Source organism: Trachemys scripta, chromosome 7, assembly GCF_013100865.1.
Source record: "Trachemys scripta elegans isolate TJP31775 chromosome 7, CAS_Tse_1.0, whole genome shotgun sequence".
Classification (NCBI taxonomy): Eukaryota; Metazoa; Chordata; order Testudines; family Emydidae; genus Trachemys; species Trachemys scripta.
The window spans coordinates 108,065,289-108,079,562 of NC_048304.1; the positions used below are offsets into that span (position 1 = coordinate 108,065,289).

The 14,274-nt window shown below is 44.7% G+C and overlaps 1 protein-coding gene across 12 annotated transcripts in view; it reads right to left on the reverse strand.

Moving 5' to 3' along the window:
- Positions 1-14,274, reverse strand: part of PLEKHA1 (pleckstrin homology domain containing A1) — an 83,176-nt gene that overhangs the window by 23,837 nt on the left and 45,065 nt on the right. The gene's annotated exons all lie outside the window — the stretch shown is intronic.

Sequence of the window (14,274 nt, forward strand, 5' to 3'; positions counted from 1 at the left end):
TCCAGAAGGATTTCTACAGCTAGTTTTTAATTCTAAAAAAATCTCAATAGGTAACTGTTTGCAACAGATTTGTGTTAGACATCGGGTATGTCTACACTACGGGATTAATCCGAATTTATATAATTCGAATTTGGAAAACAGGCTGTATAAATTCGAATGTATGCAACCACACTAAGCACATTACTTCGGCGGTGTGAGTCCATGTACCGGGGCTAGCGTCGATTTCCGGAGTGTTGCACTGTGGGTAGCTATCCCATAGTTCCCGCAGTCTCCTCTGCCCATTGGAATTCTGGGTTGAGATCCCAATGCCTGATGGGGCCAAAAATATCGTGGCGAGTGGTTCTGGGTATATCCTCCCCCCACTCCAGGAAGCAACGGCAGACAACCGTTTCGCGCCTTTTTCCTGGGTGAACAGTGCAGACGCCATACCACGGCAAGCATGGAGCCCGCTCAGCTCAAGACAGCAGTCATGAACATTGTAAATACCTCGCGCCTTATTGTGCAGTTTATGCTGAACAAGAACCTGGAAAACCAGGCGGCGAGGAGCAGGCTACGGCAGCGCGGCAGCGAGAGTGATGACATGGAATTCTATCGAACCGCGGGACTCGGTGCTTTGGAGATCATGCTGTTAATGGGGCAGGTTATAGCCGTGGAACGCCGATTCTGGGCCCCGGAAACAAGCACAGACTGGTGGGACCGCATAGTGTTGCAGGTGTGGGACGATTCCCAGTGGCTGCGAAACTTTCGCATGGGTAAGGGCACTTTCTTGGAACTTCGTGACTTGCTTTCCCCTGCCCTGAAGCGCCAGAATACCAAGATGAGAGCAGCCCTCACAGTTGAGAAGCGAGTGGCAATAGCCCTGTGGAAGCTTGCAACGCCAGACAGCTACCGGTCAGTCGGGAATCAATTTGGAGTGGGCAAATCTACTGTGGGGACTGCTGTGATGCAAGTAGCCAAAGCAATCACTGAGGTGCTGCTACAAAAGCTAGTGACTCTGGGAGATGTGCAGCTCATAGCGGATGGCTTTGCTGCAATGGGATTCCCTAACTGTGGTGGGGCGATAGATGGAACCCACATCCCTATCTTGGCACTGGAGCACCAGGGTACCCAGTACATAAATCGCAAGGGGTACTTTTCAATGGTGCTGCAAGCACTTGTAGATCACAAGGGACGTTTCACCAACATCAACGTGGACTGGCCGGGAAGGGTTCATGATGCTCGCATCTTCAGGAACACTACTCTGTTTAAACGGCTGCAGCAAGGGACTTACTTCTCGGACCAGAAAATAACTGTTGGGGATGTTGAAATGCCAATAGTTATCCTTGGGGACCCAGCCTACCCCTTAATGCCATGGCTCATGAAGCCATACACAGGCAGCCTGGACAGGAGTCAGGAGCTGTTTAACTACAGGCTGAGCAAGTGCAGAATGGTGGTAGAATGTACATTTGGCCGTTTAAAAGGTCGCTGGCGATCACTACTGACTCGTTCTGACCTCAGCCAAAGAAATCTCCCCATTGTTATTTCTGCTTGCTGTGTGCTCCACAATCTCTGTGAAAGTAAGGGGGAGACCTTTATGGCAGGGTGGGAGGCTGAGGCAAATCACCTGGCTGCTGATTACGCGCAGCCAGACACCAGGGCAATTAGAAGAGCACACCAGAAAGCGCTGTGCATCAGAGAGGCTTTGAAAACCAGTTTCATGACTGGCCAGGCTACAGTGTGAAATTTCTGTTTGTTTCTCCTTCATGAAAACCCGCCCCCTTTATTGACTCATTCATTCTCTGTAAGGAACCCACCCTCCCCGTTCCCCCAGCTTTCTTTCAAAGGAAATAAAGTCACTATCGTTTAAAAATCATGTATTCTTTATTAACTGATTATAAACATAGGGAGAGAACCAACAAGGTAATCTGGGTGAGGTTTGGGAGGAGGATAGGGGGGAAGTAAAAGGCCACTGAACAAATTCAATATAATGACAGCCTTTTGGTTGGGCTGTCCACTGGGGTGGAGTGGGAGGGTGCACGGACCCTCCCTTCCTCCGTTCTTACACGTCTGGGTGAGGAGGATATGAAACATGGTGAGGGGGGAGGGAGGTTATGCAGCGGCTGCAGCGGCACTCTGTCATCCTGCTGCCGTTCCTGAAGCTCCACCAGACGCCGGAGCATGTCCGTTTGCTCACGCAGCAGCCCCAGTGTTGCAGCCTGCCACCTCTCATCTCGAGCGTCTCTCATGACCTCACGTTCACTGGCATCTTTCCTAAATTTAGATACAGTGTCCTTCCACTCATTCAAATGAGCTCTTTCATTGAGGGTGCATTCCATTATTTCCGCGAACATCTCATCTTGTGTCCTCTTTTTCCGACGCCTTATCTGAGATAGCCTTCGGGACGGAGGAGGGAGGCTTGAAAAATTTGCAGCTGCTGGAAGGAGGGTTGAAAAAAAAAAAGCAGAGAAGTTTTTAAAATGACACATTTTACAGAACAATGCTTATACTCTTTCATGGTGAAAAACGCTATTCACATTACATAGCACATGTGATTTCAGAACAGGGTCCCATTTTCCATCTTAATATTGAGTGCCTGTGGCTTTGGTGTTAGAGATCACAGACGCAGGTCTGGGCAACAGAATTCAGCTTGCATACAGCCATGGTAAGCCATTGTCTTTCGGCTTCTGCGCCCTCCATTCCCACATACCAAGCAAAGCCCGTTGACTGCTGCAGTTTTCCTGTTAACCTTCAGCAGCAGAAACCAAACTAACCCCCCCCCCATCCAATTCTCTGGGATGATCGCTTTATCCCTCCCCCAACCGCATGGCAGGTATCAGGGAAGATCCCTGCAGAAACCCAACTAAACCCCCGCCCGCCCTTCCCGCCATGAATTCTCTGGGATGATCGCTGTACCCCTCCCCCCACCACGTGGCTGGTAACAGGGAAGATCCCTGCTAGCCAAATGCGAAAAGCTCAGGGCCAATTCCCCCCCCCCCGCGCTTGGCTAACTGCAGGGAAGGATTTCTTTTCAGCCCCAGGCAACAGCCCAGTAGGAACGGCCACCTCTGTCCCCTTAATTAAGTTCCCGTATTTCAACCAGGTTACCATGAGCGATATCACTCTCCTGAGGATTACACAGCAAGATAAAGAACGGATGTTGCTTGAATGCCAGCAAACACCGGGACCATATGCTGCCAGGCTTTGTCAGGCAATGATACCAGATTACTTGCTACAAGCATGGCGTGGTCAAGTGTCCTGCCATGGAGGACGGAATAAGGCTGCACTGCCCAGAAACCTTGTGGCAAGGCTTTTGGAGTACCTCCAGGAGAGCTTCATGGAGATGTCCCTGGCGGATTTCCGCTCCATCCCCAGACACGTTAATAGACTTTTCCAGTTGCTGTACTGGCCACGAATGCATCCCAAGTCCTCAGGGCAAAGTAATCATTAAAAAACACTTGCTTTTAAAACAAGTTTTATATTTTAAAAGGTAAACTCACCTGAGGTCCCTTCCATGGGGTCATGGTCTTGGATACTGGCTTGGGAGGGTTGGGAGGCTGGGTCAGTCAGGCTGAGAAAAAGCCTCCCTGGCTGTTGGGGAGAACGGAGTGCTGGGTGCTCTCTGCAAGCTCGTCCTCCTCCTCTTCCCCATCCGCAGAATCCTCAGGTGTAGCTGATGAGACTATCCCCGACCCGGAATCCACGGTCACAGGTGGGGTAGTGGTGGCGGCCCCCCTTAGAATTGCATGCAGCTCGGCGTAGAAGCGGCATGTCCGCGGCTCTGACCCGGAGCGACCGTTTGCCTCCTTTGTTTTTTGATAGGCCTGTCTGAGCTCCTTGCCTTCACGCGGCACTGATCTGAGTCCCTATTGTGGCCTCTCTCCATCATGCCCTTGGAGATTTTTTCAAAAGTTTTGGCATTTCGTCTTTTAGAACGAAGTTCTGCTAGCACTGAATCCTCCCCATATAGCGATCAGATCCAGTACCTCCCGTACGGTCCATGCTGGTGCTCTTTTTCGATTATCAGCCTGCATGGTTACCTGTGCTGATGAGCTGAGCTATCTGTGGTCACCTGTGCTCTCCACGCTGGGCAAAGAGGAAACGAAATTCAAATTTTCCTGGGGCTTTTCCTGTCTACCTGGCCAGTGCATGCGAGTTCAGATTGCTGTCCAGAGCGGTCACAATAGTGCACTTTGGGACAGCTCCCGGAGGCCAATACCATAGAATTGCGGCCACACTAACCCGAATTCGAATTGACAAAATCGATTTTGGCGCTACTCCGCTCGTCGGGGTGGAGTACAGAAATCGATTTTAAGAGCCCTTTATTTTGAAATAAATGGCTCCGTTGTGTGGACGGGTGCAGGGTTAATTCGAATTAACGCTGCTAAATCAGAATTAAAGTCGTAGTGTAGACCAGGCCTCTGAAACAATATGAACTTAACTGAAACTTTGCTTTAAGTTTAATATCTGGAGCAAGTTGAAAAAGTTATCCATACTGTCCAAACTGCTTTATATAATGACAAGATACAGATTTTTACTTCAGGGCTAAAGAATGCAATGGTTAATAATCATTAACGTGGAACTTTGGGGAGAGGGTGTACAAATTGCAAGATGAGTTTGACAACAGGATCCAAAGATTAGTATTTCACTGCAACTTAAAGACACATTAAGAACTGTATGCAGCTTATGCAAGTTACTCAACTTGATACACTACTAAGAAATCTCTGGACATTAGCTCACCCACAAGCAAAAATTGGCACTATTTCATCAAGGGAGGGCGATAAAGGCTGAGGTGTGCTACAGGAGCTACACAAAAGGCAAATGGGACTATTGCTGAATAATACCACTTACCTCTTCATTTGCTTTAAGTAATGATGGGGTAGATCACCGTATCAGAGGAGCACCAAAGAAAGAAAATAGGAGATCTAGTACTTTCCAAAACATAAACAGGAAGTGCTGAGGGAACTAACTTTTAGGAACAATCTATAAAGTGTCTAAAACTGACATCCAACCTTCGCAAAACAGGATTATTTGGTGAAACAAAATGTTCAGGTAGTACCTTTGAGAAATACTTGAAGTAAAAGCAGTTAATGTTCCACCTTAGCCATTTTCAAATATGGCTATGTTTAGAACTTTTTGTTTCCAACAAACTGGGATAAACCACCTGCCCCAGCCCCCATGCCCAAAAAATCTTGAGAGAGAGAGAGAGAGAGAGAGAGAGAGAGCTTTGTTACTTCACAGAAAATCAAGTCATTAATGGTTGCAAAATAAGCATCTATTTATTTGATAATCGGGAGAAGCAGCTATTCCTTTTCTTCTTCATCATCTTGTTTGACTGCTCCTTATACTCAGTAGAAGCTGCAGTCACAATGGTGTCTCTGCATCTGAATTGTCTCCCACAAGCATCTGACAATAAGCCCTCTTGCAAAGTCTCACATCAAGACCCAGTATTTCCAAAAGATTTTTAATATTTGAATGCTTTTGAATAGGTCAGTCTGCTAAAGCTGAGCTAAAAGGTGAAGGCTCTTCAGAAGCTTGATCCGGTCTGTTCTTGAGTTTGTGCCAAATCTGAAAACTGAATGGTTTTCTATCCTTGGAAGCAATACAAATCCATCTTATTTCAAAAGGTAACATCTTTATGACTTGGATTAGCCTGCTTTCAAACAAATCTGAACCCCAAAACAAGGGTCAAGAAGGTCCTATTTAGGAAAGGCAGAGCAGTCCAAAAATATCAGCTGTATGGCTGATCTCATAGTTTCAATATTGTATGTCTTGGTCTGGAGTATAATCAAGGGAGCAACTTCTTTCTTGTTCTTCAGAAGAGAGTATTTTGCTTTATGAGCTTTACAACTCTTAAATCTAATCTAATCAAAATCTCAGTTATAACAGCTTTTACTTATAAACACAAATGGGAAAAGACAACTACTACTGCTGAGTGGCTTTGATGTTTAGGTACTGGAAATAATCTATTGAAAAGTGGATGATGAAGTTTCCAAGAGTCATGACAGAAAAATATTACCTACGGCAGTTTGCTTGCAGAAAGTACAGCTGAATTATTCACTGGATAAAAAGCACTAATTAGGGATATACTTAATTCTTTTGATAGCTGTCCTCCTAGAGCACACTAAGATACACACAAAAAAGAAGAAAGGCAATGCAGCCTGTGTCATTCTAGATTGAAGTTTGTTAGCATAACCTGAGGCACATTAAAGTGCAATAATCTGAGGATTAAGTGTGAAGAAGACTGAAGGATTTATTAATTGACTATGCTATAGATAGAAGTAGTTGCTAAAATCAGTCAAACCTTCTACAAATCTTGATTAATTGGATTCCAATCCATTAAGTCATTTATGAACTTAGTTCAGTGAAGGTTCATATTTTCAAGATTTTAACAGAATGTCATGAGGTTCTCAATGTAATTTACAATAATAATAATAAAGGTGAAAGTTAATTTCAACTTTGTTCAAGTAATGGGTGGCTCAACATCTGAACAACAGATGTTGTCTTCCTGGGGGAGGGGGGTGAAGCCAAATTTTGAGAGCTTCAGCTCTGGGCGGGTGGGGCTGTAATTTGAGCCCCGCCACCCAGGGCTGAAGCCCTCAGGCTTTAGCCTCAGCCCTGGGTGGGGCACAGTTTTTTGGCTTCAGCCCCAGACCCCAGCAAGTCTAACACCAGTCCTGGCGACCCATTAAAACAGGGTCATGACCCACTTTGGGATCCCAACCCACAGTTTGAGAACCGCTGCTTTAATCTAACAGAAAAAAATTGATTCTGCAACCCAGCTTCTCCCACAATTCTGGATGTCTGGGCTGCAGCTCAGAGGCAGATCAGTGTTTTGGCACCATACGTTCTGACCATTGCCCCTCTGTTCCCGCTTGTCAACAGATATTCTGCCTCTGCAGCAACAGGCTGTTCAATTGCTCCTGCCCTCATTCGTTATTTATTTTTTTTTTTTCTTCTCAGCTTGGACAGTAGTGAGCAGTTTCATCTTTTCAGCATACTGCTCCTCCCTGGGTCAGTTAACAGTTTGGTGGTTTAACCCAGCCTGACTCTTGGCTGCAGCATCTCCCTGCCTGCTCCTCTGCCCCTATTCAGGTATGGCAGAGAAGCCAAGGCATGTGAAAGCCAAGTGATGCTTGATTTGCAGAGCAAGGTGAGGCTTCAATAACAAGGAGGACCCCAAGCAGTCAATTCAGGGGTAAGTCCCAGGTTACCCCTGAAGAACAAAGAGGGAGGTTTGTAGGGTCACAAGTCTGTCCACGCTATCCCTCGCCACAAGTCTTAAAGAACTGAACTTGTGCCCTTTCCCCCCAATTTGCCCAAGAGGGCCCTGATGAGTCCCCTCCACTCTCTCGTGAGGGAATGGCTCCCAGAGGGGAAGTATTCAAACACAGATCTCGAGAGGGCTTCAGACCCTAAGGAAGGCAAGTTTTAAAACACCTCAAAGCAAAAGCAGAACTTCTACACACCCAACACATCCAAAAATAGCTAAAAAAAGCTAAAAGTAAAGGGACGAAAAAGAGGGGAAAACACCAGAAAATCCAGGAGGTACAAGTTCTGACTTCCCCCTCCCACTGAGGAAGGCAAGCTATTAGCTTCAAAGAATACATCAGACATTTTCCCTCCATGAGAAATTCCAGACTATGTGCAGTAAGGTTGTCTTCACTATTCAAATTCAACCTGAACAAGTAAGTCTCAGAGTAAATTCTCCCCCTAAAATCCTCTCAAGACTGCAATACCCCTTCACCCCTCCTTTGAGGAAGTGATTAAGGATTAAAGGAATACGCCTGAAAAAAGCAAGCACATTAACAAGAGCAACCCTCAGACTCTACATCATTCAAAAACCGAAGGACTCTATTGCTGAAATGCCACTGGTTGATGCTGCTGTAGCATCTCTTACAAGGGATATGGTAATTCCCTGAAAAGGTAAGTTCTACCCCAAGGACTTCATAGATAGAAAGAGGGAGGCCACTCTCAAAAAGGGACTTTGAGGCCTCACCACCCTCAGTGCATCCCCGGTAGCTATCTGCTTTGCAATAGCATCTCTCTCCTGGCTAGAGCTCAGAGTCCTCAAGGACAGAGATCACCTCACCCTTGTTTCAATTTTAAAGAAAGTCTCCCTAGCAACAGGATTTGTAGCCGACACCTCAATGGATGCAATGAAGTTCTCAGCCTAAGCCAAGGATTCCAGCCCAATAGCCAGGCACCACCTATGGCTCCAATCCTGGAAGGTGGATATCCACTTCAAGCAGGTCTCATGCTTGGCCAACTTTACATGCTCCCTCCTTTTTGGAGAAAAGCTGGAAAGGTGGTGGCTGACAAAGCTGCAAAACCCATGCAGTCTCTCCCTTCACCACTAGAGACAACAGACCAGCCCTCAAGAGAGAAATGCTATTACTGGCATATGTATTGACAGATGTATCAGAGAAGGGACAGACTCTCCAAAGGAAAACAGTGAATTGAGTGGAATCCCTCACCTCATACATTTTTCATCCTGTCACCCTTTCCCAAAGACCCCGTAATATGCAGTTTGATCTTGAACAAAATCTCATCCTCTGGATATGGGAGTGATAAAAAGAATTCCCTCAGAAGAAAAGTTTCTCTGGGTTCTACTCCATCTTCTTCACTGTTCAGAAGTGCACTGGGGAGGGGCTGGTATCAGAGCCATACTTGACCTCAGAAGGCTCAACAAGTGGAAGAGGGAAAAGTTTCAGATGGAGACTCTTGCCTCTATAGTGCTCTCTCTCCAGAGATGGATAGGACAAAACATTTCCTAATTTTAATGGATCTAGCAGATGCATACCTCCACATCCTATCAGGCCATGTCACTGCAAACTTTTGAAGTTCGTCTACGGCAAGAAACATCAGTACCAAACACTCCTGTCCTCAACCCCCAGGGTTTTTACAAAGATGGTGGTGGTAATTATGGCTAGACTGAGATCAGAGGGAACCCACCTGTACCCCTTTCTGGACGAAATGCTGATCAGCAGTCCATCACCATCATCAACACAGAGCTACGTCTCGGACACTGAATTTCTTACAGGTGTGTAGCTTCATCATTGTCAAAAAAAGTTCCTTGATTCAGTCGACCAAAAAAAAAATTACCTGGGAGTAGAAACAGACACCTTGGTAGCAAAGATCTATAAATCATTAAATGTTCATGAAAATCCAGGATTCTATCATCTTGCTCTGGAGCACAGAAGGCCTCCCATAGCATTGCATCTTCAACTGCTGGGCCTCCTGGTGTTGTATGACTATCCATGAGGTGATCCTTATACACATTAGGCCTTCACCCAAAAAGTGTAAGACCACTCCCTGGAACACATGAAGGATCAAGGATAGGTTCTGACACAAATGATCAACTCCCTACACTGGTGGTCAGCCTACAACAGTGTTCATAAAAGCATGCCACCTGTCTTCCAGATCCTCAAGTTCTCACAACTGACGCCAGCCTGCAGGGCTGGGGAACACACTTGGAGACCCAAACAGATCAAGACTCCTGGAACCTCGAGGAAAGGGCTCACAGGATAAGCATCCTAGAGAGGAGTGGTCAAGCTGGCTCTGCAATGGTTCCAGTCTGCCCTAAAAGGGAACCATGTTCTGGTTCAGTCAGACAATACAATTACAGCTATATATTTAAATAACCAATGGAAAACTAGGAGCTCGGCACTACATGTGGAAGAAAATAATAAGGTTTGTAGAGCAGTTTCTCCTTTCCCTCACAGTTATCCACATAAAAAGGGATCTGAACTGAAAGGCAGACTGGCTCAGCAGGTGCAGGATCAACAATTCTAAGTGGTGCCTGAATCAGAAGGTTTTCAATCTCATCTTTCAGACATTCAGCCTTCCTTCAACTGACCTATGAGCACATCATACGGACACAGAGAAGTTGAAATACTTCACCAGGGAGACAATTCCAGATCCATGGGGATAGATGCCTTATCACACAGTTGGCCACAGGACCTACTATACACATTGCCACCCTTTCCACTACTCTTGAAGGTGGTCCAGAAAAACACAACAAGAAATGGTTTTCAGACCATATAGACCTGAAATTGGAGCCTCTAACTCAAGCTTCTGTGGAAATCAGACAGTTTCCTCACAATGTTGTCTTCTTCATCCAGACCCGGAACAGCATCAGCTAACAACCTGGCTATAGAAAGCGAAGTGCTAGAAGATCTGGGTCTGTCCTCCAGAGTTAAGACATTGCTTTCCTCTAGGACAGCATCAATACTGAAAGCGTACTTCTCCATCAGATCCAAAGTCAACAGCTGCCAAGAGCACAATGCAAATCCCAGAAATCCAGGAAGCCCAGACATTTTGGATTTCTCCAAGAAGGCATAAACAGAGGTCTTCATTCCAGTACCATTGCACATCAGGTGTCTACTCTTAATAGCATACTCTTTCGCAGGATCCTTGGGCTCCCTGGAAGACAACCCTCACGTAGCCAGATTCCGCTGAGCAATCCAGTCAGCCAGACCAGAGGCCAGGCCACTTTTTCCAAAATGAGGCCTACAGCAAGCGTTGGGGGCCTCAACAACCATCCCTTCAAGCCTTTGACCTCCATGCTGGCATTTTACTAATCCATTAAGACTTGTTTCTTAATAGCTGTCACATCCGCCAGACAAGTGTAGGAGCTGGCAGCCTCATCTATACAGGAGCCTTATTGCGTGTTCCACAAGGACAAGGTAGTGCTCAGGATAACAGAATCCTTTTTCCCTAAAGTTAATTTCTCCTTCCATGCTTTCAGAAAGGTTCTTCCTTTGTTCTATCCAAAACCACTACATCCAACTGAAAAGACGCAGCGCACCTTAGATGTCAGAAGAGCGTTGAAAGTCTCTCTCAAGCAAACAGATTCCATGAGATCATGCTCTCTGTGTCCTTCCACCAAAAATGCCAGGGACGCAATGTCCAAGTCCTCCATTCCTAAGTGGATTAGACTGTGCATTGTGGAATTCGACAAAGCATCAGAGGCTCCTGTTTCAAGGTGCACTCCAGAAGATCCCTAGCAACCTCATGGGCTGAATAAGCAAGTGTGCCCACTTAGGAAATTTGCCAAGTGGCAACTTGGTCTATAGCTAGCACCTTCATTAAGCAGTTTAAGGTGAATTGTCTGCCTACCTCCTGCAGGCAGTAACCCAGAAATAATGCACACTTTAGAGTGAGCTTATGAAAAAGAGGTGATACTTTCTTTCCTATCAAAAACTTTTTTCTTAACCCTCCCTACATCCAGTCACTGCTCACTACTTCCCAAACATCCAGAAGTATAGGAGACACAGGGCTGCAGAACGGAAAATTTCTTACCAATAATTCCCTTTCTACTAGAAGCTCCCACACTTGTATCCACTCTAAGTGGCTCATGAGCCAAAGGCCAGATATTAAATGAAATCATTACCACAAGTGTCTGTCTTGGTCTAATGTACGCAGTTATTTCATTACATTCCGAGTATTCGTTAAGAATGTTATGTAAATATAGATTTAGAATAACTCATCTGGTGGCAAGTGGGAAAAGAGATGGCATGGCCGTAGCACGCAGCGCCAAAATGCTGATCCACCTCCATGAGCTGCAGAATAGAAGAGAGCAGCCCAGCCGTTCAGAATTGTGGTAGTCACTGCTAGCAGGCAGGAAATTATTGGTAAGAAGTCTTACAATCATACCAACTTGATCACTAAGAAAAAGTTGCCATCTTACATGCAGCTGCCTCTGAAATCTTTTTTTTTTTTTTTTTTCTCTCAATGAAAGTGAACCTCTGGATCTAAACCATGAGATCCTGGGTATCGGTGGTTTTCCCAAATTCAAGATATTTTTGTGAATTCAGAAATGTCTGCCATTACCAAACATGTAGGTGAGTTTGATCTAGCAGGACTTAAAAGCTCAATCAACTCTTTTTGCCCGCATTCCCCAAGTATTATTGTAGCACTTAGGAACCCCAGTCATGGACTAGGACGTCATTGTGCTTCATAAAATAAAAAGATGGTCCCTGCCCCAAAGATCTTACAATTTAAGTATAAAAAGACAACAGATGGATTCAGACTGACCAACAGAGAAGTACAAGGAAACAATGAGACAGTACTGGTCAGTATGACAGTTGTCTCAGCAAACTAGCATTCTAACCACTGCCAAGATTTTTGTAGGTATCATGACAAAGGACAGTTTTAAAGAGGGATTTGAAGAACAATTAAGTGGCTTTGAGATTGTTTACAGGGAGCTCTTTCCAACCATGAGGTGCAACATGGGACAAGGCACTAAAGCGCTTGTTTGAAAATTTAACCAGTGGGTGAACGAGGCTGGCATCATGAGTCAGAGGTGGGAGTCAACCTCTCAATAGTGAATCAAAAAATAGGTAGCATGGGGATTAGCCGTGAAGGGCCTTGAAGTAGACTAATACCAGGAGCACAAAAACAGCCATTTACCTGGACAGATGGGTAACAGACATCCTACCTTTATTTCTTTTACACTCCTATTGTATGCAACATATTACCCAGGTGAGTCATTTAGTTAAATGATTCAGGCATGTTTTTTTGCAGATGCTGTACCCCTGATCATTGGGTGCCCTAGGCTGTGAAGGCATGTGGAAGTGTATGTTCTGAGCAGGCTTGCTCTTCGATCCTCAAAACATCTTGTATGATAAAAGTGACAAACTTCTGCCATGCCCTGTGGTTCCCCTAAGGAGTCTTTCAAAGCAGAGTATTTTCAACAGAAATATCTAATCTAGTTCTAAACACTAGCCAATCTACAAGCGAGTGACACCATGTTTACCAATTTGGTAAGTATTCTACTAATTTGCAAACTGACAAAAGTAGAGGAATTATATATTTGGAAGAAAAAAAAGGGTATTTTCCCAATTCTTTCAAAATTAGCTTATCTACAAGTACACACAAGAAAATTAGACCTAGTAGCAGTTACACAAATCCTACACAACATAACTAATAAAGCTAGCAGATCACTTAAAATGATTGAAATTTGGGCTTTTAAAAATGTATGTTTTTCGGATTAAAGAACGCCATTCCCAGAATAATTTTATTGAGTACATACACCTGAAGAAATCAAATATTTGCAAAATAATTTATAAAATGCCACAATGAAGTGTCATACTAATCTTTTCCACAATACATTATACACACAATTACACCAGCCATAGACCAATATACTTGTCTGATAAAACCAGTGTGTGTTGTGCACATATACATTCCTCTTTTAATGCATGGGCAGCAATGCACTTGAATCAGACTTTTGCCAGAAGTACCACTAGGTGGCACACACATCCCTGCTCTCCTCATGCCCAACCAAGAGTATAAAAGGGGCATATCTCCATTCCTTCTCACAACTTATGCCAATATTAACCAAAGTAGCAGGGAGGGTCCTGGAACGCATATGTGCACAACACATCTCGAAGAACAGTTACTGTAGGTAACTAACCATTTTTTTCTTCAAGTGATTGTGCACATATACATTCCACCTTAGGGGTCTCTGTAGCACTTCTCTTACAGGTGGTGGGACTTCAGATATTCTGAACAGAGACTGCAACATGGACTTGCCGATCTGGCATCATCACCAGAGGCTTGAGTGATGGTATAATGTCAGGAAAAGGAATGTACAGCCGACCATGTCACCACTACATCTATCCCCATTATGGGAATGTTGTTCAGAAAGGCTGATGAAGTTGAGTTGGCCCTGGTGGAATCAGCTGTTACTCTAGTGCAGAAGATCATAGCAAAGCTTGAGACAATCAGAGATGCAGGGTGATATACACTGTGTTAACACTGGCTGACCTTTGACCCTTTTGGCATAGGCTATGTAAGGCTTACTAGAGAGGTTTTGAACACCTTAGTGTGTTGAGGTAGAATGGCAAACATCTGAAATATAAAGTGTTTCCTCTACTTTGGAAGAATGAAGTGTGACCAGAGTGAAATGTCGCTGGAGGGGCTATACTGAGAATGCTCAATCAGGACAAACTGCAAAGAATAGGGCAGACGATCCCCCAAACTGGTGATCTAGTCTTCTAATTAGATTCACCAAGCCAGTAACAAAACAGTTTCTGTATTATCTTACTGGTTACCCAGAAGCTAAAATATATTTCCCTTTAAGCAATCCAGTCTTTGACTCCCATCCACACAGTCAAGTCCATAAACTGAGAGTTACTTAAAACCTTATATAAAGTTCTACCAATCGCAAGAGATAGGACACTTTACTCACCAGGTCAATGAATATTTCAGATCTTACCCAAATACACAGCTATAGCCAATTCTTAACTAATCTTAAGATTTTTTTAAAAAAATAGTAAAGTTACTATGTTT